The sequence below is a fragment of the Somniosus microcephalus genome, chromosome 10 (genome assembly GCF_052327205.1).
Source record: "Somniosus microcephalus isolate GS21.2 chromosome 10, FLI_Smic_1.0, whole genome shotgun sequence".
In the NCBI taxonomy this organism is placed as follows: Eukaryota; Metazoa; Chordata; class Chondrichthyes; order Squaliformes; family Somniosidae; genus Somniosus; species Somniosus microcephalus.
In genome coordinates, this window is record NC_140996.1 from 122,720,484 (window position 1) to 122,744,720 (window position 24,237).

The window sequence follows — 24,237 nt, forward strand, 5'->3', positions numbered from 1 at the left end:
ACTTACCCGTGTTGAGAAGATCCACACGTGAAGTAAAAAAGCCTGATAGACTTAATCTTTGAGTACAATGTAAAGCTTTGAAAATGTGTTGACTGTTTTGAAAATGTTTATGTTTATAGAGCACTAACAAAAGTGTTACTGATATTATCTTTATTGTTTTCTTGAAAGTTGATTGATATTGATTTTGTTAAACCTCAAAGAAAGGAGGATGTAGTGATCAATAACATGTCATTCTGTGGTGGACACTAGGTGGAGCAGTAGAGCAGTATATAGCTGTATGTATAAGACTACACTACCCAGCAATATATTATATTAAGACTACATTACCCATGAGGCTAGGCTACCCACAAGGCAGCAGTCAAGATGGAAGCCTCTACAGGTTGCTGTACAAGTCCACATGTGCTCAATAAAAGTAACTAGCAAAAGCTATTTATTAATGAACATAACAGTCGGTGCCGGATATAACAAAGTTTCCTGTAGTACAAAAGCAAGGAAGTTGTGATGAACGTTTATAAAACACTGGTTCGGCCTCAACTGGAGTATTGTGTCCAATTCTGGGCACCGCACTTTAGGAAGGATGTGATGGCCTTAGAGAGGGTGCAGAAAAGATTTACGGGAATGATTCCAGGGATGAGGGACTTCAGTTACGTGGATAGACTAGAGAAGTTGGGGTTGTTCTCCTTAGAGCAGAGAAGGTTGAGAGGAAATTTGATTGAGTTGTTCAAAATCATGAGGGGTCTAGACAGAGTAGATAGAGGGAAACTGTCCCCATTGGCAGAAGGGTCGAGAACCAGAGGACACAGATTTAAGGTGATTGGCAAAAGAACCAAAGGCGACATGATAAACTCCTTTACGCAGCGAATGGCTAGGGTCTGGAATGCAATGCCTGAAAAGGTGGTGGAGGCAGACTCAATCATAGCTTTCAAAATGGAATTGGATAAGTACCCAAAGGAAAAGAAATTGCAGGGCTACGGGGAAAGGGTGGGGTAGTGGGACTAGCTGAAGTGCTCTTGCAGAGAGCCAGCATGGACTCGATGGACTGAATAGCCTCTTTCTGTGCTGTAACCATTCCATGATTCTATGATTCTATTCTATGATTCTTCCACTCCCTCTCCCGAAGGTAGTCGAGTGAGAGGGGTCTGCAAGTACAGCCCCAATGCCTGTGACCAAGTGATGTGAGCAGAGGCCTTTAAATAAGAGTGAAGGGGGGAAAAATTCAGTTGCTTTGCGCCCCGTTAGCGCCCTCTGGTGCTAACGGGGCGCAAAGCAACTAGCACCCGGGTACGGCGCCGCCAACGCCTCCCGCGAAATTCAGCGGAAGGTTAGCGGCGGCAGTAACTGGTAGCACCCTGCAGCGCTGCACCGCTGGTGATGATGTAATCGCCGTGCGCAGCGCCCCGCTCACGCCCCGGCCACGATCTTCGGGAGCGCCCCCTGACTTACCGCCGGACGATATGTCCAACGGGGTCAGGGGGGCCTACCTGCGGCCGGGGAGGCGCTATTTAAAGGCGAGGTGCAGGGCAGCCATTTTTGGTTGCTGGCCGCCTGCCAGCACCTGCCTCCGCTCCTGTCCCCAGTCTCCTTACCCGCCCCGCGGAGTGCCGGCTGCACTCCAAGAGCTTGGCACTTCTCTTGAGTTTGGGCCCTTTTGCTGGTGCTCCTGATCCCCGGGGGCCCAGCTGGACCCCGGATTGTGATGTGCAAGGCCCTTCCCCTTTAAGAAGGGGAGGAATGCCTGCAATACCGCAGCACATAGCGCCACGATATTCCCTCACAGCGCCCCAAGAAGGAGGCGGGGCACTTCCAGTAGTGCCCCACTTCCCCCTTGGGGCACTACCACTCAATTTCCATCGTGGGGGTGCTAATTTTTCCGGGGCGCTAAATGTAGTGCCCCTCAATTTTTAGCCCAAGGTGTTCCCCGCTTGCACCAACGCTCCCTGTGACCTCAGGAACTTGAAGTTTAGAAAGCTGCAAGAGCTGCAGAAGGTTACACAGAGCCAGTCAAACTGAAAAATGATGTCAGCTGCAAGTTGTTTGTGGTGATCCCTTTCTGCTCGTGAAAACCTGATCAATTGGTTCTGATTAACACAGACCGCTAAGTGGAGCAGCAAATGCGAAAATGGCAGATCGTGTATCAAGTGAGCATTGCACACTCACAGATGTCACGATGTGCCTAATCTAAATATCTCCAGCTAGCATCGGCAGCGCTGCCGACCTGCCGAAAATGGCGGCCATAGTAAAACGTCCCAAGGAGCTTAATGTTGCATTTATTTCCATGTACTGGGGTCAATTATGTTTCTATTATTTCTCTTATATCATAGTCCTCTACTGCAACAATTCTAGGCTGTGATTTTAACTGCGGGTGGGTTTTGAGTAGGTAGGTAGTGAGGCAAGTTGGAAACTCACCAGCTGCTGTAGAATCAGGCCTAGGTTATTTTAACCACCTGGCTTCATTAATATGCTGAACCACTTCTTACTCAAATGGTAAGTGTTTGGAGAAAGGGGTTCTGGGTGGGTCTTGTGGGAGGGAAGTGGTAGTGAATCCAGGGCAGGGGAGACTTAAACTTTCCTTTTGTGTCCAAACTAAACAAAACTGACCTGTTTGGGCCTCTTCCTCTTCTTAGCAGTTCCCAACTTGCTTCAGTCTGCTGGGAAAGCCACAGTGGTTTCCCTGCTCATGCCGGAGTTAAAATTGCAGTCAGAGCCTGATGATATCATCTGAATAGTTAGAAAAGGACCTTAGCTGCCCATCCAGAAGCCTACAAAAAAAAACCCAGTCAGTGGAATCCTAGGATTAAAATCGCCTCCTTCAGGCAATTTGTTCCGAATGCTTCTACCATTCATGAATACAATAGCAAAATACTGCAGATGCTGGAAATCTGAAATAACAACAGAAAATGCTGGAAATACTCAGCAGGCCAGGCAGCATTCGTGGAGAGAGAAACAGAGCTAACGTTTCAGGTCTGGGACCCTTCATCAGAACTGGAAAAAGCTGGAGATGTAACAGATATTAAGCAGGTGCAGAGACGGGGGGCGGTGGGAAGGGAGGATTGGAGGAACATGTTAAGTCTGTGTGTTCCAGTTGTATTAAGATTAATTACTGACACAGACTACAAGAATAAAGTTCAACAGGTCTTTACTAGTTGGAGGTCAGGACTATACTAAATACAATATCACTACACAGTACTTATATACCGGCGGTCACCACCGGTATTACGTATACAGCAGCCAGAGAAAGTAGTACATCTCTTAAGGTGGAACAGGTTACATACACCACAATCCTCCCTTTTTAGCTTAACAGTCATATCCCCATTTAACATAACATCATAACATATATACATATATAACTTCAGGTATAAACAGTTCAAAGGTTCAGTCTCTCAGGAGGCCTTCTGATTCGGTTTGGATAACGCCTTTCAGTGGTCTCTGATTCTTGTTGCTGAGGTGACTCTTCTTGTTGGTTTCCTATGTATTGGACGTCATCATCAGGTACAGTCCCTGCCAAGGTAGATGCTTCAGGTTCATTAACGTCTTCCACAGTTGTCTCTGTCGCAACCATGGGTTCGACCCTTGTTCTTGATTCTACCAGTTGATCTGCATGACGCCTTATCACATTGTTACCAATATCTACTGTGTACATCAGAGGTCCTTGTCTGGCCCGAATTGTTCCGGACTGCCATTTTTCGTTTCCATAGCCCCTTGCCAACACTGGTTGTCCTACGTCGAAACTTCGAGTGGACTTGTTATTAATATGCCGGAACTGTTTGTTTTCCACTTCCCTCCGCACATTTGGTTTTAACAAGTCCAACCTGGACCGCAACCTCCTGTTATAAAACATCATGGCAGGACTTTGGTTAGTCACTACATGAGCGGCGTTTCGATATGCCATTAGGAAATTGTCCACCTTGTGTTGTAACGGAATCTGATCATTGTTCATGGCCTTTATTGCCTTTTTGAATGTTTGGACAAATCTCTCGGCCAACCCGTTTGTCGCCGGATGATATGGGGCAGAGGTATAATGTTTCACCCCATTCTTCTTTAAGAATTTTTGGAATTCTTCCGACATGAACTGTGGTCCGTTGTCCGAACATATCTGTTCTGGCAATCCGTTCCTTGCGAATATTGTTCTTAACACCGCAATTGTCTTTTCTGAAGTAGTGGTATTCATCTTGATTACTTCTGCCCATTTGGAATGTGCGTCCACCGCAATTAGGAACATGGAGTCCATGAATGGACCAGCAAAGTCAATATGTACGCGTTGCCATGGGGCTGAAGGCCATTCCCATGGGTGTAGCGGTGCGATCGGAGGTGCATTTTGCACTTTTTGGCACCCAGCGCAGCTTTTTGTCAACTCCTCTATCTGTTGGTCAATGCCCGGCCACCATACATAAGCCCTAGCAAGACTTTTCATCTTAACTCCCCCCAGATGACCTTCATGCAGTTCCTTTAGAACTCTTTCCCGTAACTTGGGAGGAATAATCACTCTTGTCCCGTACATCAAAGTACCATGGCAGACGGACAGCTGGTCTCGCCTTGCCGAGAATGCCGGTAACAGAGGATCACCATGTGTTGGCCATCCCTTCACTGTCACCTCGTAAACTCGGGACAGTGTCGGGTCGTTCCTGGTTTCTCTTTCAATACTTGCATTGGTGACTGGTAAACACTCGATGATGGTCGAATGAAATAACTCAACAGGGTCAACTTTCGTCGTCTCTTCTGCTTCAGGTAGTGGCAGGCACGACAGCCCATCAGCATTGCCATGCTGCTTTGTACCTTTGAATTCTATTTGATATTGATGTGCCCCTAGGAAAAGGGACCATCTCTGGAGTCGCTGTGCTGTCATCACCGAAACACCCTTCTTAGGGTTAAAAATGGATACCAACGGCTGATGGTCTGTCAGAAGTGTGAATTTTTGGCCCTGCAGGTAATGATTAAACTTCTTCACTCCCCATACAAGGCTGAGAGCCTCCCTATCGATCTGCGCATAGTTGCGCTCAGCGGAGGTCAATGATCTGGATGCAAACGCGACTGGCCTTTCCGTGCCATTTGGCAACTTGTGTGAGAGTACTGCCCCAATACCATATGGAGAAGCATCACAAGCCAACCGAATAGGCAGTGTCGGGTTGAAGTGAGCCAACACTTCCTCTGAGGTGATCAATTCTTTGCTTTTGCGAAATGCCTTCTTACAGTTTTCGCTCCATTCCCATGGTACCCCCTTCTGTATAAGAGCGTTCAGCGGGTGCAGTACCGTGGATAGATTCGGTAGAAACTTATGGTAATAGTTCATCAATCCCAGAAACGACCTCAACTGAGAGACATTATCCGGAGCGGGAGCCTTTACAACTGCCTCTATCTTGTCAGGAGACTTATGAAGCCCCTCCCGGTCAATGACATGACCACAGTACGAGATCCGCTTCTGAAAGAACTCACATTTCTGCCGATTAACTCTAAGTCCATACTCCTTCAGTCTGTTGAGTACCAGTTCCAAGTTTGCGAGGTGTTCTTCATCACCATCACCTGCAATCAGAATATCGTCCAGGTAACATTGTGTGCCTGGAATTCCCTGTAATACCTGCTCCATGGCCCTCTGCCAAATTGCCGGAGCCGATGCCACTCCAAAAACCAGCCTATTATACCGGTACAAACCTCTATGCGTGTTGATCGTGAGGTACTGGCGTGACTCTTCTTCAACCTCCATCTGCAAGTACGCCTGCGCCAGGTCTATCTTGGTGAAGTGTTTCCCGCCAGACAACGAAGCAAAAATATCCTCAATCCACGGAAGCGGATACTGCACCGTGTGAAGCATCGGATTAACGGTGATCTTGAAATCTCCACAGATGCGAACCTTCCCTGGTTCTCCTGGCTTGTTGCTCGAAGGATGTTTGATAACAGGAACAATGGGTGTAGCCCACTCACTCCAATCTACCTTAGACAGTACACCTGAACGTTCTAGCGCTTCCAGTTCCGCTTCTACAGTAGGTCGTATTGCATAGGGTACCGGTCTGGCTTTGAAAAATTTTGGTTGTGCATGTTCATCAATCTTGATGTTTGCCGTAATTCCTCTCAGTGTTCCCAGTCCTTGCTGGAACACCTCTTTCGCATCATCCAATATTTTGGACAATCGATTAGGTTTGGCATCTGTTTCCCCGGAATCTACCGTTAGTGCTTTTAAGGAGTGCCAGTCCATATTCATTTTCCTAATCCACTCCCGTCCCAGTAGTGGTGGACCTCCTTCAGGTAGCACAGGTCCATTACTTGGCTTTCTTCGCCCTTGTGGACCACTTTTACCTCTATCTTTCCAATGGGGTACACTCTTTGCCCCGTGTATGTTTTCAATATAATCTCCGTATCCCGTAGGGGAATATGTTGGAATAACCTTTTGTAATCTTTCTTATTCATGACCGTCAATGCCGATCCAGTGTCCAATTCCATCTTTACTTGGACTCCTGCTATCTGAAGAGTGACCCAAATTGTCTGGAGATCTGCATCCTTACCAACGTTGTGTACTCTTAAGCTACCCAGTTCATTACTGCTAGCGTCTGAATCTGACTTCTGTTCGTTCGAACTGGTCTTTGTCACCTTGTGCACCTTTATATATTTTCCTTGCGGTGACTTTTTGTTGCTGCTCTTCTTTCCTGACTGGCATACTTTAGCTATGTGGCCAAGCCTGCCACACGTTCTGCATTCTTGGTTTTTAAACCAACACTGGTTCTGATCGTGTGTTGTCTTTCCACAACGATAACATTTTACAGTACTCAAACCCAATTTATTTGTACTGTGTTCCGGTGACCGTAGCTGCATTACTGCCGTGCCTCTTGCTGCGGCTTCGTGTGCTGCTGCCATAGTGACCGCTTTCTCAAGCGTCAGCTCATTCTCCTCGAGCAGTCGCTTTTGTGTATCTTCTTTTAATAATCCACACACAAATTTATCTCTTAGCACATCTGTCAGTCCCGTTCCAAACTGACAGTCCTTTGCTAGCTTACGCAATTCCATTAAATATTCAGCGTTGCTTTCATCCTTCAGCTGCCTTCTGCTGTAAAATTTAAATCGTTCCGCTAGCATCAGCGGCGTGGGGTTTAGATAATTTTTCAGGACAGTAACAATCTCCTCGAACGTCTTATCCGCCGGTTCATCTGGTGATAAAAGGTGTTTCAATTGCCCGTATGTCTTTGCACCCATTAAGTTCAATAAAGTTAGTGCTTTCTCTGCATCTGGGATTTTATTTGCTTTACAATAATTTTGTATGTGTTCTACATACATGGCCCAATCTTCGATGTCGCCATCAAAGGTATCAATGTTCCCATGTTTAGGCATCGTTGCAATTTATTTTATCCCAAGATGGCGGCTTCCCGCTCTTGTCTTCGTCCTCCGCCTACAAAATGGCGGTTTTCCCGCACTTGGCGGTCTTCACCCACTGGCTGCAATGGCGTTTGGCGTGCCGCTGCTGCTCCCCTTCCCCAGCAATTAGTAACTCCCCCGACGCTGTCTCCGCTTCACCGCGGCTCCCTCGGGCATTCGCGCTTCCCCGATGTCGCGCCTCGCAGCCCTTCTTGCAGCCCGGTTATTAGCACCGGCTGCGTTCGCCTTCACCGCGGCTCTCGCGCCTTCAGTCGCTGCGCCTTTTTGGCCCGAAAGCGGCCCGGCCCTTATCACCAGCCGCGATCGATGTCCCCGCGCTGTGCCTTTCGGCCCGAATGCGGCCCGGCCCTTATCTCCGGTCGCGATCGATCTCACCGCCCTTATTCCTCCGTTTTCCTCCCCCCCCCCCGCCTGTACAGCAAACGCGGCCGACTTTCTGCTCGCGTCGCTGACCGGCTTACCCACCACCGAGGTAGAAAGAGGATAGCTGACTGCCACTGATGGAGGCTTCGAGTTCAGGATGTCTTCTGCACTCCGGGTTCTTGATGCCTGCCGCGCGATGTGTCTTCCAGCAGGGTGATGAGGGTGGATGCCTCTCTTCGATGCCCGTTCTGTGGACGAAGCCGCCGTGGATATAAACTGCCGCAGGGTAAGTATCGGACTCGTCGCCACTGTTAAGTCTGTGTGTTCCAGTTGTATTAAGATTAATTACTGACACAGACTACAAGAATAAAGTTCAACAGGTCTTTACTAGTTGGAGGTCAGGACTATACTAAATACAATATCACTACACAGTACTTATATACCGGTGGTCACCACCGGTATTACGTATACAGCAGCCAGAGAAAGTAGTACATCTCTTAAGGTGGAACAGGCTTAAGTTCTCTTAAGGTGGAACAGGTTACATACACCACAGAACATACTGTGCTTTTGTAAGAGGCAGGAAAGATAAAATGTTGCAAAAGGGAATGGCAAAATCATACAGCATGAAAAATGGGGGCAGGGGTTATAGTTTGAAATTGTTGAGCTCAATGTTGAGTCCATTCATGAATCTTCACTCTAACACAATTCTCCTACTCCTTTTGCAGAATACTGGATTCAATATTTCTCCCTGAGTTATTGAGTTCCTGCTATTCTATTGGCTTAAATCTATTCTTTTATTAGCCTTGTATAAGATCCAGTTACCACCCTGCCCTTCCCCATCTCCTACCCTGATCTAGTTTAAATGCTTATCAATAGCTGCCTCTATGTTCCTCTCCAATATCATGGTTCCAATTCTGTTAAGATACAGCTCACCTTTCCTAAACAATACTCATTTGTCCTGAAAACACTCTCAAGTTACTTATTGTGGTTCTACCAGGTGGCTAGCCATTTGTTTACATCATTTATTTTCTTCAACCTAAGGGTTTTCAAATTCACTGACTGGCAGTACTAGGCCATTCAGCCTTTAAAACCCCCACACATATATCTGCCCGTCCTTTACAGAATCATAAACCTTTTCTCAGCATCTTGATTAGCAGATAACTATCGCAAATACTCCCCCTCATATTATACCTGCCTCCATTATGTGTTAACATTCCACAGCAACCATGCCTTGTGAACTTCATTTTCCACAAGATTTTGTCCAAATTGTTGATCTTGAGTGTGTTAAAATCTACAAGCCTAGTGCTTAAAGAAACTCCCTCTCCTATGCTGTTGGGGAGGGTTTAAACTAATTTGGCAGGGGGATGGGCACCAGGATGTAACATTAAAAAGGGGAAATAAAGTGCTCAAAGGATTGGGAGAGGCAGAGAGCACTGAAGTAAGAAATAGTAATGTATTAGGTGGGGTCAAACTAAGAGAGAATACAGGATGGTCTAAGATGGGTTTACAGTGTATGTATGTGAACGCACGAAGCGTAGTAAACAAGGTAAGTGAACTGCAGGTGCAAATAGCCACATGGGAATAACTGAGACCTGGCTCAAAAAGGGCAGGATTGGGTATTAAATATTCCTGGCTATAAAGTGTTCAGGAAAGATAGGAAAGGAAAGATAGATGTTAATGTGGCAGTATTGGTCAAGGAGAATGTTACAGTGCTGGAGAGGGAGGATGTCCTGCAGGGTTCATGGACATAATCTATATGGCTAGAGTTAAGAAATAATAGAGGAGCCATTACACTACTAGGTGTATTTTATAGACCACCAAATAGTGGGAAAGATATGGAGGAGCAAATTTGCAGAGAAATTACAGAGAGGTGCAAGAACTATAGAGGAGTAATAATGGGGGCCTTCAACTATCCTAATATAGACTGGGATTGTAATAGTGTTAAGGGCAGAGAAGGGGAAGAATTTCTGAAGTGTGTTCAGGAGAACTTTTTTGATCAGTATGTTTCCAGCCCAACGAGGGAGGAGGCATTGCTGGATCTGGTTCTGAGGAATGAGGTGGGTCAAGTGGAGCAAGTGTCGGTAGGTGAACATTTAGGGAACAGTGATCAGTGTACCATAAGGTTTAGATTAGCTATGAAAAAGGACAGGGAGCAATTTAGAGTAATGTTTAACTGGAGGAAGGCCAATTTCAGTGGGATGAGAATGGATCTGGCCCAGGTAAACTGGAATCAAAGATTGGCAGGCAAAACTATAATGGAACAATGGGCTGCCTTTAAAGAGGAAATACTTCAGGTACAGTTGAGGTACATTCCCACTAGGGGAAAAGGCAGGGCAACTAAAATCATGGCTCCCTGGATGACGAAAGAGATAGAGAATATGATGAAGCAGAAAAAGAACGTGTATGATGTCAGGTTTCAAAAACATCTGAGAATCAGGCTATATATGGAAAGGTTAGAGGAGAAGTGAAAAAGAAAATAAATGGGGAAAAGAGAGGGTGTGCGAATAGAATGGCAGCCAAAATAAAAGGTAATCCAAAAGTCTTCTATAGGCATATAAATAGTAAAAGGGTAGTAAGAGGAGGGGTGGGGCCGATTAGGGACCAAAAAGGAGACCTATGCATGGAGGCAGAGGGTATGGCTGAGGTACTAAATGAGTACTTTGCATCTGTCTTCTCCAAGTAAGAGGATGCTGCCATAGGCGTAGTAAAGGAGGAGGTAGTGGAGACACTTGGTAGGATAAAAATTGATAAAGAGGAGGTATTAGAAAGACTGGCTGTACTTAAAGTAGATAAATTACCAGGAGCGGATGGGATGCATCCTAGGATGCTAAGGGAATTGAGGGAGGAAATTGCAGAGGTACTGGCCATAATCTTCCAATCCTCCTTAGATATGGGGGTCGTGTCAGAGGACTGGAGAATTGCAAATGTTGTACCATTGTCCAAAAAAGGGGGTAAAGATAAACCCAGCAACTACAGGCCAGTCAGTTTGACCTCAGTAGTGGGGAAGCTTTTAGAAACAGTAATCGGTGACAAAATTAACAGTCACTTGGACAAGTGTGGATCAATTAAGGAAAGCCAGCATGAATTTGTTAAAGGCAAATTGTGTTTAACTAACTTGATTGAGTTCTTTGATGAGGTAATAGAGAGGGCTGATGAGGGTAATGCAGTTGACGTAGTATACATGGATTTCCAAAAGGCATTCGACAAAGTGCCACATAATCGGCTTCCCAGCAAAGTTGAAGCCATAAAAGGGGCAGTGACAGCATGGATACGGAATTAGCTAAGTGATAGGAAACAGAGAATAGTGGTGAACGGTTGTTTTTCAGACTGGAGGAAGGTATACAGTGGTGTTCCCCAGGGTTCGATACTAGGACCACTGCTTTTCTTGATATATATTAATGACTTAGACTTGAGTGTACAGGGCACAATTTCAAAATTTGCAGATGACACAAAACTTGGAAGTATAGTGAACAGTGAGGAGGATAGTGATAGACTTCAGGAAGACATAGACAGGCTGGTGAAATGGGTGGACACGTGGCAGATGAAATTTAATGCAGAAACGTGTAAAGTGATACATTTTGGTAGAAAGAATGAGAGAACATATAAACTAAATGGTACAATCCTAAAGGGGGTGCACGAACAGAGAGACCTGGGGGTATATGTGCACAAATCTTTGAAGGTGGCAGGGCAGGTTGAGAAAGCAGTTAAAAAGGCTTATGGGATCCTGGGCTTCATAAATAGAAGTATAGATTACAAAAGTGTGGAAATTATGATGAACCTGTATAAGACACTGGTTCGGCCCCAACTGGAGTACTGTGTCCAATTCTGGACACCACACTTTAGGAAGGATGTGAAGGCCTTAGAGAGGGTGCAGAAAAGATTTACGAGAATGATTCCAGGAATGACCGACTTCAGTTCAGACTGGAGAAGCTGGGGTTGTTCTCCTTGGAGCAGAGAAGATTGAGAGGAGATTTGATAGAAGTGTTCAAAATCATGAGGGGTCTGGACAGGGTAGATAGAGGAAAACTGTTCCCATTTGCAGAAGGGTCGAGAACCAGAGGACACAGATTTAAGGTGATTGGCAAAAGAACCAAAGGCGATGTAAGAAAAAACATTTTTATGCAGCGAGTGGTTAGGATCTGGAATGCACTGCCTGAAAGGGTGGTGGAGGCAAATTCAATCATGGCTTTCAAAAGGGAGTTGGATAAGTATCTGAAGGAAAGAAATTTGCAGGGCTGCGGGGAAAAGGCAGGGGAGTGGGACTAGCTGAAGTGCTCTTGCAGAGAGCCGGCACGGGCTCAATGGGCCGAATGTCCTTCTTCCGTGCTGTAACAATTCTATGATTCTATCAACTGGAGACTGGAACTTGAACCATACATTTACACACTTTTCACTTATAACTGTGTTGTATCTTCAACCTTTCCTCCTCAAATCTCCTGTTGGCTGCTTTTTCATCTCTTCATCTGGCTGTGGTCTGTTTATACTTCTTTCTACTAAAGGCTGTCCTGATGCAACCTCGCTGATTCTGAGTGGGTCCAGGCTGTCCTCCAACTGTAACAAAAATAGAACTCTCCAAAGGACGCCATTAGGATTACGTAATGACAGAAGCCAATCGAGTCTACATAGCAGCAGCTTTATTTGACTGGGACCCCAAAACTCTTCATTGCCATTTGTGCTGCAGGAACTTATGTCCACTGGTGAATTGTGCCATTGGCTGCATTGGAATTTGTGGAATCCGCTTATTTAAACAAGAACACGGGAGTGAATCACTGGAGGGGGGATTTTTTTTGCTACAGGATTTAAAAGCTTCCAGCAACTTAAAGTGGCAGCAGATTCCTGGAGGGCTCAACAGATAAGTGGTTTATGTTTTCTCCTCCTGCTTTGGTCAGAATGTTCAACTGGAGATTTCTTACCAAAGGATTCTTTGTCCTTTCTCAAGACTTTATAATGGCTTCTACTTCACACTGATGACTCATAAAGAAAGCCTCAAGCAAGTAATGGCAGAAGAGGACAAGGCCAGAATTTCTCAGCGGTCAACCTACATCTGCATGAGATCAGCTAGAGGAGAAACCACCTACTAGGCTTGCTGGGAAGGAAGCCACCCCAAACAGTCATCAGAGTCCCAGCTCTCACCTCCAGAACAGCAGAACAGTGCTAGAGAAAATTTAATGACCTGATATCGGGCCAGAAATTCCGATCCCTACGGGTGAGTACACACCCGTAGGGACATCGGAAATGCCGGTTTCAGGCATGCACTGCGCATATGCTGGAAACCGGCATTTCCGATCTGTCAAGAAAGCTCTTGACAGATCGGACGCCTGCGCTGGAGCAGGGCCTCTGCGGGTAGAAATTTTCCACTGATTTATCATTTTAAAATACTTTAAAGAAAGGTAAGTTTATTTTTAGCCCCGTTAAAAACTTTAATTATATTTTTCAAAATTTTTATTTTTTGTTTAAAATAGTTAATTTATGTAATTTATAGTCATTTTAAAAAAAGTGATTTTTTTTTGTTATTTGAAGTTTTACTTATGTTTTGGGGGGTGATCTCTATTCATAGATTTGACATGTCTTCCTGTCAAATCTATGAATGGAGATTCCCTGCTCTGATTGGCTCCCCATGGCCCACATGATCCCAGGGACACTGCGAACTGCTTGCGCCTCTGGGATACGTGGGCCCTGCACTCCGGCAGTTTGAAGAGGCCCAGTAACGGAACTCTGCACCTCCCGGGAGCCCTCCGGTCCAAGTGGAGATTTTTCCAAATCGCAGCCCTCCGCCCGCGGGAGGCCTGCGAACAGAATTTCTGGGCCAATGAGTCAACGTAAAAGAACTGCCATCTTCTCTTTTTCATGTTGTCACCATTGAACTCCCACAGTGCACCATGGCTCAATGGCTCTCTAATTCTTCTGACTGGAACCATTGTTTGGAACTCCCTTCACAAGCCTTTTTTGTATCCTGCCCTTTATAACTCCAACTTCTCATGTTACAAAGTCCTCTACCACTTGTCCAACCGGTTACAACAGCTGCTAACTGGGAGATTCCCTTCCAATGCTTATTTTCAGCGACTGCTGTTAATGTAGTTGCAGGAGAAAGTGGCACACAATGCCCAAAAGAGGCAGGCCAACAACGTTGGGACCCCAGACATTTGAGAACTGACAGAGCTTAAGGAACAGGCTATCGAGTTCCAAGGAAGCAAGTGGTTTTGTTGGTCAGATTTGCTGACATCAATGGGCCAGTGCCAGTTGCTGGTGACTGGAGGCGAATTTCTTCAATTCCTTCTAAATTTTAAGGAAACAAGCTCAATAGAACTCCGGGTAATCTATATCTCGTCATCCTACTGTGTCAGTGCCAGCTGTGGCTCAGTTGGTAACACCCTTTTCCTCTGAGTCATGAAGGTTGTGGGTTCAAGTCCCACTCCAGAGACTTGAGCACAAAGATCTAGGCTGACACTCTAGTACTGAGGGAGTGCTGCATTGTCAGAGATGCTGTCTTTCAGATGAAGACCCATCAGGTATCCTGGCCAATATTTATTTCTCAATCTTATCTGGTCATTATCACATTGCTGTTGTGGGAGCTTTCTGTGTGCAAATTGGCTGCTACATTTCAAAAGTACTTCATTGGCTGTAAAGTGCTTTGGGATGTCCGGTAGTTGTGAAAGACATTATATAAATGCAATTCTTTCTTTCTTTTTTATCTGGGTTCTATACCCATGCTTTTCTCATTTCCTCTTCTTTGGCAGGTCCTGCACAGAAAAGGGGTGGGCCCACAGAGGAGGAAGATGATGATATGTTGCTCGATGAGGATGATGACAATGATGATGATGGTGACCATCCTGCCCCTTGTACCTCAGGTGCTGCTGCCCTCCTCCCTCTATTACACCACCTTCATCACCCACCTTATCTGTCTCACGCATCTTTGTTACCCACCTTATGTCTATTCAAGCACGATCTAGAAAGTGGGAATGACTTCCTGTCTCTCTGGCCATCTGGATTTTGCAGCTCTGGGGGACTGTACTGTACACCTCAGCTGCCGTGACTCTGCTCCTCTACTAAATACTTCCAAATTTAAGGTAATCTGCTCCAGATCACAGAGCCCACCTCCCACATGCTGCGTTTACCTGCTGAGACTGTATTCTTTGCTGGCAGTCTCCATTCTACTACCTGGTCAGCTTCTACTGGTTCAGTTTTTGCAACCTCCTGTAGGATTCTCCCCTCATCACTGAGCCTCTTTTGTTCCCCCTTCTGCTGGCTCGCATCTGTTCACTTCTCATGGCCACTGACTGTTCATCAGGATCATCACCCTGTTGACCGGTGCACTCACTGGGCTGAGTTGGACTGACTTCTCAAGGCTCTGAACTTGTTTGCTCATTACCTGCCTTCAGGTGCTTCTCAGAACGTTTTCCGAATATGCACCAATTTCTTGGATTTACACTTCACCCTCTAGTGGTTCCCCAATCTTCACTGCTTTAGTTCACTGGGTTTCACTCCCACTGTCCCTCACTCCTCTGATGATCCACTGATGCACACTGTTGACACCTGAGGCTGCAATGCACCTGGGATCAATCTTTGCTGGCTCATGGTCAACTTTTCATTCCTCCTCGACTTTCTGAATCCACTGGACATTCTCCACCAACGTTTCTGCTGGCACTCTTCCCACCCAAAAGCTCCAAGAACCACTTTCTCTCCACTGCCGATCCCGAACCTGAACTTGGTGGCTTCAAGCTGACTCCCACTGTCTACAAGTGGACTTCATTCCACCACAGCCTCCTGGCCCTCAGACTTAACATTGGACAGTTTCATATTGTCTACTCGCTGGGCAGGATTTTCATTGGGCCGTGGAGTCGGGATTGGAGGCATGGGGGGGGGGGGTTAAAATCACGAAATCAGGGGTCTCGACCCCATCCCGCACCCAAACCCGCCTCCATGCCAGTTTCAAAGGAGGCGGGTACCCGGCCCGCACTGGGACCCGCCTACCCGAGGTGGGAAGGGATTAGTGCCAATTAACTGCCTGTTAACAGGTAGTTAACAGGCAGTTTTTAGCCTAATCCCTATTTTTAAGGTTGAAGTGTGGGATTCCCGATGGCTCCAAACCACGCCAAGTTAGAGGAGGCGGGCCGTCGGGTTGAAGGACTTGGAGGGGTCGAGATGTCGGTGTTCAGGTGAGTGATGTGTGCATGAGTGCAAAGGTAAGTGTGTTTGGTGTGTCTAAAGTGATTAAATAAGTTTTACATACCTTTTCTTACCTTTTCAGCCTTCCTTCCTTTAGGTCTCGGGAGTCCCTCATTTCACCGGCACAGAAAGCAGAATGGCTGCGAACTGTCAAAAGTGACAGCCTGCAGCTTTCTGTGCAGGAGAGATTTCTAACTGAGTCTGTGTACAAGGACTCATGTTAGAAGTAAGACTGTCAGTGTTTGACAGCTTCAAACAGCTGTGAAACACTGATATTTCATCTGTCAAAAGCTCTTGACAGATGAAATTTCAGTCTGTGACATCACCTGTTGCCGGGTGGCCCTTAATTGGCCTGCTGAGCCCGCTGGGCTGGCTCAACAAGGTCAATCAAATTAAAATCGCGTGGATTGGCCGCATCTCGATGGAGGCGGGACTAAAACCCCGAAAGTTGTAGTCCCGCCTCCCACCCGACTCCTGAATGAAAATCCTGCCCCCTGTCTCTGTTTACGACAGCTATATGTCTCAATTAATCTCTGCCATGCCAATGAAACCCAGAATTCCCTTTGTGTCCATTCACATATGCATTTTGGCTGCCGCTTCAGACCCAAGACAGTTAGTCCAACTCCCCTTTATACTTTTGTCTCCATTTGGGTCTTTCTCTCTTTTCTTCTCCCTTCCTTTCACCCAGCCAGGCCCCCTTTCATTTTTTCCCTTCAGTTATGTTTCCCCCCTCAGCCCTACCAACCCATCACTACTCCTGAGCCTTCCTTCTCTCCTCATGTTATTATGGCAGGAACATGTGTGATTTTTCATGTGCAAGCTTTTTTTCCTAATGATCAACAGTTTAATTTCATTGTCATCACATGCATAAATAATTCCTATTTATTGCTAAGTACTTGAATTCTTTATCCCCAGTAATCAGCAGACCTGCCAAGTCTCAGTTAGAGAAATGTTGATATTTACAGTCATCGAGTCATCTGCTTGTGCATTTCTTGTTATGAAATAATTAAAAAATCTCTTCATTTAAATTCAGCTCTGTTCTGCCTCATTGTTTCCCCCCCCATGAAAGAAATTACTGTTGACATTGCTATCAATGTGCTGAGAGCTCTAATAAAGTACTATTACTGAATAGCACTCAAAGGCATTTACCTCTGTATTGATCATTCCTTTACTTAGCTTTCCCTCAACCTTCAGAACTGTGGGAAATGAGCAGTTCTGGCACATGGGAGCAACTTAGGTGAAGGTAATGAATGGGCCATTTTCTGCCTTCACATTCCCAACGAGAACCATTGTCAGAAAATCATGCACAGCACATGCCTGAGCTTCTGATATTTGCTTCAAGCAGGCAAGGCTCCTTGCCAATAGCATGTGGTCAGAATATTACCACTCTGCTCTTAGCATAGACAACAGTGCATTTGAGCACCATTAGAACATTTTCAGATCATCTATCTAAGTCCTCCATCCATAGAAATCTATGGTTACTTCAGCATAGCACTCAGCAACTTCTTGAATTACTCTAGAGTTTGGCCTTCATTACACTAACATGGAGGGGCATTTTAGATATTAATCACTGTGTGAAGAAGTACTTCCTGACATCAATCATGAACTTACCTTTTCTTAGCTTGTACCTATAGGGAAAATTCTACAATTCTACAAATTCATACCCTTGGCATAGAGCTTCATGAACTAGATGTAAGTGTCAGGAATTCCATACAGAGGTGGGATTATCTGACCATTAATTTTTCTTGCCCCCACTTCAAAAATCACTTGGTAACACGGTGTGTACATCTGTCCAGTAGCAGCATGGCACTCAAAGTATTGCCATTAGTATGGGAACTATTTATAGAGGAGAGCTGATTAATGAGCAGAAGTGCTTTGTGCAGTCTATGATAGTTTAATGATTATGGTATTGGACTAGTAAATCCAAGATTGTGAGTTCACACTCCCAACCATAGCAAGTTATGAAATTCAACTCCAGAAATCTCATTTGTTTTTGTTGTAAAAACCTAACTGGTTCACTAACATGCTTCAGGAAAGGAAGTCTGACATCCCTACCTGGTCTCGCATACACATACCTCCAGTTTCACACTGCATGGTTGACTCTTATGCCCTCAGGGAAACTAGGGATGGGCAATAAATGCTGCCATGCTGGTGTGACCTACATCCCAAGAACAAATATTTTTAAAATCTTCAGAGCTCCCTGCATGGTATGTCAAAGACTTTGCAGCAGTGCCACCCAACATCCGTACAGTATTACACGAGGAATTCATAAACCTACAGGCCACCTTGGCGTCAGTGACAACGCCACAGACAACTCTGCAGATGAGCCCCCGAGAATAGAGGCTACAAAGCACAGATGCAGTTTCCCTCATGAATGCTGTGACCACTGCTATTGAGACCTGAGGCTCCAATTTACAGGAGACTCATACTTCTAGGTTGGAAAGGCTTCACACTAACAAGCGGCAGCCAATGTTCTGGTTCCACATGTTGTGTATGTGCCTTTAAGAGAAGAACTGATTCTATACTGCAGTACCGGCAGTGACCACCCCTGTATATAAAGCCATAGCAGGCTTCTGTATTTCAGTCTTGAATTACTCTCTGTTCAGTAAATACCTGTTTTATTGTTCTCCTGCAGTCTGAGTATTATTGATCCTCGGACACTACACCACACAGATCCTAGGCCATCCACAAGGGACACACATGAGGAGAAGGCACGGATGAAGCAGCTGACTCTCAGAGTGACATCACATACATTCAACCCAGCCAACCCCCTCAGAGGATTGAAGAAATGGTAAGTAGTGGACAGGAGCAGCCAGCAAATGCAGAGGTGTTGCAGAAATAACTCCAGATCCAGATCCAGAGATTCAGTGCCACAGCTGTGTCAAGGATTACATAGAATTACAACAGAATTTACAGCTCAGAAACAGGCCAATCGGCCCAACTGGTCAATGCTGGTGTTTATGCTCCATACAAGCCTTCTCCCACCCTTCTTCTTCTAACCCTATCAAAATAACCTTCTATTTACTTTCTTCCTCATGTAGTTATCTAGCTTCCCCTCAAATTAATCTATGCTATTCGCCTCAACTACTCCATATGGTAGCAAGTTCCATATTCTAACCACTTCCTGGGTAAAGAAGTTTCTCCCGAAAGATTCCGTAGAGGAGCAGCCAATGAGGTAGCACTCATAAGGAACACAAGATTGGGTAGGACATGCCACACACCAAGAGGAACTTAACAGTAACAGCATATACTTAAAACTATGTAGTGGAAATTCTTTGGAATGTAGCGTGGAAATTTATTTGAAGAAGGGACATGTTAATATATTTCTGATGACAGGTCATCACCCTGAAACGTTAACTCTGTTTCTCTCTCCACAGATGCTGCCTGACCTTCTGAGTATTTCCAGCATTTTCTGTTTTTATTTAATATAGCAGGCGATAGGTTGAATGATATATAGTAGTAAAGAATTTGGAGGTGGTGGTGTTCCCATGCGCCTGCTGCCCTTGTCCTTGTAGGTGGTAGAGGTCGCGGGTTTGGGAGGTGCTGTCAAAGACAGTTCATGCAGGCGCATATTCATAGTTAAGTAAAAGTCCAAAGCCCTGTCAATGAAATATTGATGCACATTCTTCCTGGCTGCACATTGCCCTCAACCATTTCTTCTTCTTTTGCTTCCTCCTCTACCAAGTACTTCAGGCTGTTGCCCACGTCCTCTTGCTGCGTGCTTTCCCAATCTCTGTATGGTGAAATGATGCAAGATGCAGCCGACACAGATCACTTTGCACACCTTGTGAGGGCGATAGAATGGCAGACAGCTGGAGATGTGTAAGATAATGGTTTGGAATTGCTTTCCAGCTGCTCATGCTCCACCATGTAACATCAGCAGAAGTGCAGCGGAAAACCTGTTTACATGTGCAAAGTTACAGCAGCGGAGCGGGAGCAGATCCAAAGAAATTCCCGGCAAATATATTTTTGGGGGGTAAAGCAAATATACACTCACTGGAATGAAGCAGAAAAGTGTGGATGAACAGATAGATCTAGGAGTTCTAATACATAATTCCCTGAAAGTACGACTGCAGGTAGATAAAACCATAAAAAGGGCAACTGTATTTTGGGTTTTAGAAGTAGGGGCATAGGATACAAGAAAAAAGAAAAGAAAGACTTGCATTTATATAGCGCCTTTCACAACCACCGGACATCTCAAAGCACTTTACAGCCAATTAAATACTTTTTGAAGTGTAGTCACTGTTGTAATGTAGGAAACGCGGCAGCCAAATTGCGCTCAGCAAGCTCCCACAAACAGTAATGTGATAATGACTAGATAATCTGTTTTTGTTATGTTGATTGAGGGATAAATATTGGCCAACACCGGGGACAACTCCCCTGCTCTTCTTCGAAATACCGCCATGGGATCTTTTACGTCCACCTGAGAGAATAGACGGAGTCTCAGTTTAACGTTGCATCCGAAAGATGGCACCTCCGACAGTGCAGCACTCCTTCAGTACTACACTGGAAGTGTCAAGCCTAGATTTTCATGCTCGAGTCTCTGGAGTGGGACTTGAACCCACAAACTTCTGACTCAGAGGCGAAGGTGCTACCAACTGAACCACGGCTGACAAGGGTAGGAAGTAATGATAAATTTGCAGAAAATATTGGTTAGGCCATAGTTTGTATGCAGTTTTGGGCACTGAATTATAGAAAGGATATTAAACTCAAGAGTGCATGAGGCATAGATTCTCCAGGATGGGAGACTATTATGATCAAGAGAGACTTGAGATACTGGGACAATTTCCACTGGGTCAGAGAAGGCTAAGATGAGATTTAATAAGGTTTTTTAAATTATGAAATGTTTTGATAGAGTGAATAAGGAAAAGCTATTTCCTCTGTTTGAGGAGTCAGCGACAAGGGGTCATCAATTTAAAAGTGTCACTAAGGGAGTGAGGAGAGAGGTTAGGAGAATATTTTTTTATGCAGCAAGTTGTTGGACCATGGAATGCATTGCCACAGGGAATGGTTGAAGCAGAGACCATTGCATCTTTTAAGTGAAAAGTGGATAAATATTTAAAACAGATGAAGAAATAGGCTATGGGTAGACAGAAGGCTCATGGGATTAGTTTTGGATTGATCTTGAAAACAATTGGTACAGTCAGGATGGGCTGAATGGCCTCTTTCTGTGCTGTTAACTTATATGGTTCTAGATTTAGTGCTGTGGTACCGTTCACAACCACCGAGAGGGTTGTCCTGTGTTTGATCTTATTTGGAGATATAAGTCTGTGACCGCCTCTCTTGTGAAGTGTACCGGAGCCATCTTGTATCCCTAGAGAGCTCCTTTGCCATCCTTGACAATCCATTGCCATCCTTTGCTCTCTTTCCCCCCAGTCTCCTCTTCTGCTGTTTAAGCTCCCCTGGCTCTAATAGTGGGAGCATTTTATCCCTAACTGCAAGTTCAAGCTGCAAGGTTAAAGTTACCTGAGCCAACTGCCCATCCCTTGACCATACCTGTTCTTTGTTCTCAGTGAGCACTGGCTCTTCACTTAAACTTAGCTCCCAAAGCAAGAATATCAATGCTAATTTGATCCTGTGAGAGACAACATCATTCATGTCCGAGGCCGGGACCCAGGAATGAGGACGAGCCCAGCAGCGAGGTCAAGGCGCAGGAGTGGCGAAGCATGGACCAACAGCGGGGTCGGGGCCAAGGGAAGGTGCGGCACGGGCCAACAGCGAGGTCGGGAGGACCACAATGCATCCTATGAAACCCAAGCAGAGAGGACCTGCGGGAAGGAGGGAGGAGGACAGTAGCATTATGTTTGTGTGTGTGTGCTAGGCCGTTGTAGCAGAGCCTGCTCTCCAATCGTCTTGGATCCCCTTGCCATTGGACCAAGACCTTGCTCTGTCAAGCCCGTGTGGTAGCTGGTGTGCAACGGCCACCCCACGTTAAAAGAATTCACACACAGGCATCTTCCATCCTTTAAAATGAAGTTCGGGACCTGGAATGTCAGGACCCTCATGGACAACCCCAACGGTGACAGACCGGAACGCCGTACTGCTATCGTTGCCCGGGAGCTCAGACGCTTCGATATTGACATCGCCGCCCTAAGTGAGACCCGGCGGGCAGGGGAAGGCCAGCTCAAGGAGCAAGGCGATGGTTACACCTTCTTCTGGAAAGGCAAACTCGAGGAAGAACGCCGCCTCCATGGAGTAGGCTTCGCCATAAAAAATGAACTGGTCGGGCGTCTCAGAGACTCCCCTAGTGGTATAAACGAGCGCCTCAAGACTCTTCGACTCACCCTAGCCCGAAACCAGTGCGCTACGGTCATCAGTGCGTACGCCCCAACACTGGAAGCCACAGACGAGACAAAAGAGGAATTCTACTCCAGCCTCGAACAAGCCCTGTCTTGAGTCCCAACGGGCGACAAGCTGATCCTCCTTGGTGACTGCAATGCCAGAGTTGGAAAGGACACAGACCTCTGGAGAGGTGTGATCAGCAGAGAGGGGGTAGGGAAAGTCAACTCCAACGGTACCCTCCTCCTGTCAAAATGCTTAGAACATGGCCTCGTCATAACCAACACCTTGTTCCGTCAGAGAGACAAGTACAAGGCTTCATGGCAGCACCCTCGTTCCAAGCACTGGCATCTGCTGGACTACGTCATCGTCTGAGTGAGGGACCGCAAGGACGTCCGCATCACCCGCGCCATGAGAGGAGCTGATGACTGCTGGACAGACCACCGCCTAATCCGCTCTGTCATCTCCATCAATGCAGCCCCAAAACAGCGGCGGCAACAGAAACAATGCCGCAGGAAAATTAACGCTGGAGCACTCAAAGACCCTGCTAAGAAAACACTATTCAGCCTGCGCCTCACAAACAACCTGATGACTCCCAGTGATGCAGAGACACAGAGTGCACACAGCGTCTGGTCTGCACTCAAGGCCTCTATAATCAACACCTGTGAAGAGACGCTCAGTCACTCAACCAGGAAAGACCAAGACTGGTTCGACGAGAATGACCAGGAGATCCAGGAGCTAATAAGCCGCAAGCGCAAAGCATTTCTGATCTGGAAACAGCAACAGAACTCGAGAGCAAGAAAGCAGCTCTACAGAAGCCTGAAGGCCGAGGTCCAACAAAAAACTCGCGACCTAAAGAACAGATGGTGGGTGGAGAAAGCGCAGGAGATCCAGCAGCTAGCCGACAACCACGACATGCGTGGATTCTTTAGCGCAGTCAAGACCATCTACGGCCCAAGCACCCAAGGCCCTTCCCCACTGCGGGCCAAGAACAGAGACGCACTCATCAAGGACAGGGAAGCAGTCAGTGCCCGCTGGAAGGAGCACTTTGAAGATCTGCTTAACCACGACTCTGTCTTCGACACGAGTGTCCTCAACTCCATCCCACAGCATGCTACCCGCCACCATCTCAGCACAACCCCAGCCCAGCATGAGGTTGAAAAGGCCATCCGACAACTGAAGAACAACTAGGCCTCAGGAGCAGATGGAATCCCCGCCGAGGCACTAAAGCATGGCGGAGAAGCACTACTGGCACGAATTCATGAACCCATTTCTCTTATCTGGAAGGAGGAGAGCATGCCAGGGGATCTCAGAGATGCCGTAATTGTGACCATCTTCAAGAAAGGTGACAAGTCCGATTGCGGTAATTACAGAGGAGTTTCCCTGCTATCTGCCACAGAGAAAGTCATCGCAAGAATCCTCCTCAATCGCCTTCTCCCAGTGGCCGAAGAGCTCCTCCCAGAGTCGCAATGCAGATTCCGCCCACTAAGGGGCACAATGGACATGATCTTCACCACACGTCAATTACAAGAGAAATGCAGGGAATAGCACCAACCACTGTACATGGCCTTCTTTGATCTCACAAAGGCCTTCGACACTGTCAACCGTGAGGGATTATGGAGTGTCCTCCTCAAATTCAGCTGCCCTCAAAAGTTTGTCACTATCCTCCACCTGCTTCACGACGACATGCAAGCCGTGATCCTGACCAACCGTTCCACCACAGACCCAATTCACGTACGAACCGGGGTCAAGCAAGGCTGTGTCATCGCACCAACGCTCTTCTCAATCTTCCTTGCTGCAATGCTCCATCTCACCCTCAGTAAGCTCCCCCTGGAGTGGAGCTAATTTACAGAACAAACGGGAAACTGTTCAACCTCCGTCGCCTCCAGTCCAGATCCAAGGTTGTCCCATCCTCTGTCGTCGAATTACAGTATGCAGACGATGCTTGCGTCTGCGCTCACTCGGAGGTCGAACTCCAAACCATCGTAAACAGCTTCACCAAAGCATACGAGAGCATGGGCCTTACACTAAACATCCGTAAGACAAAGGTCCTCTACCAACTTGCCCCCG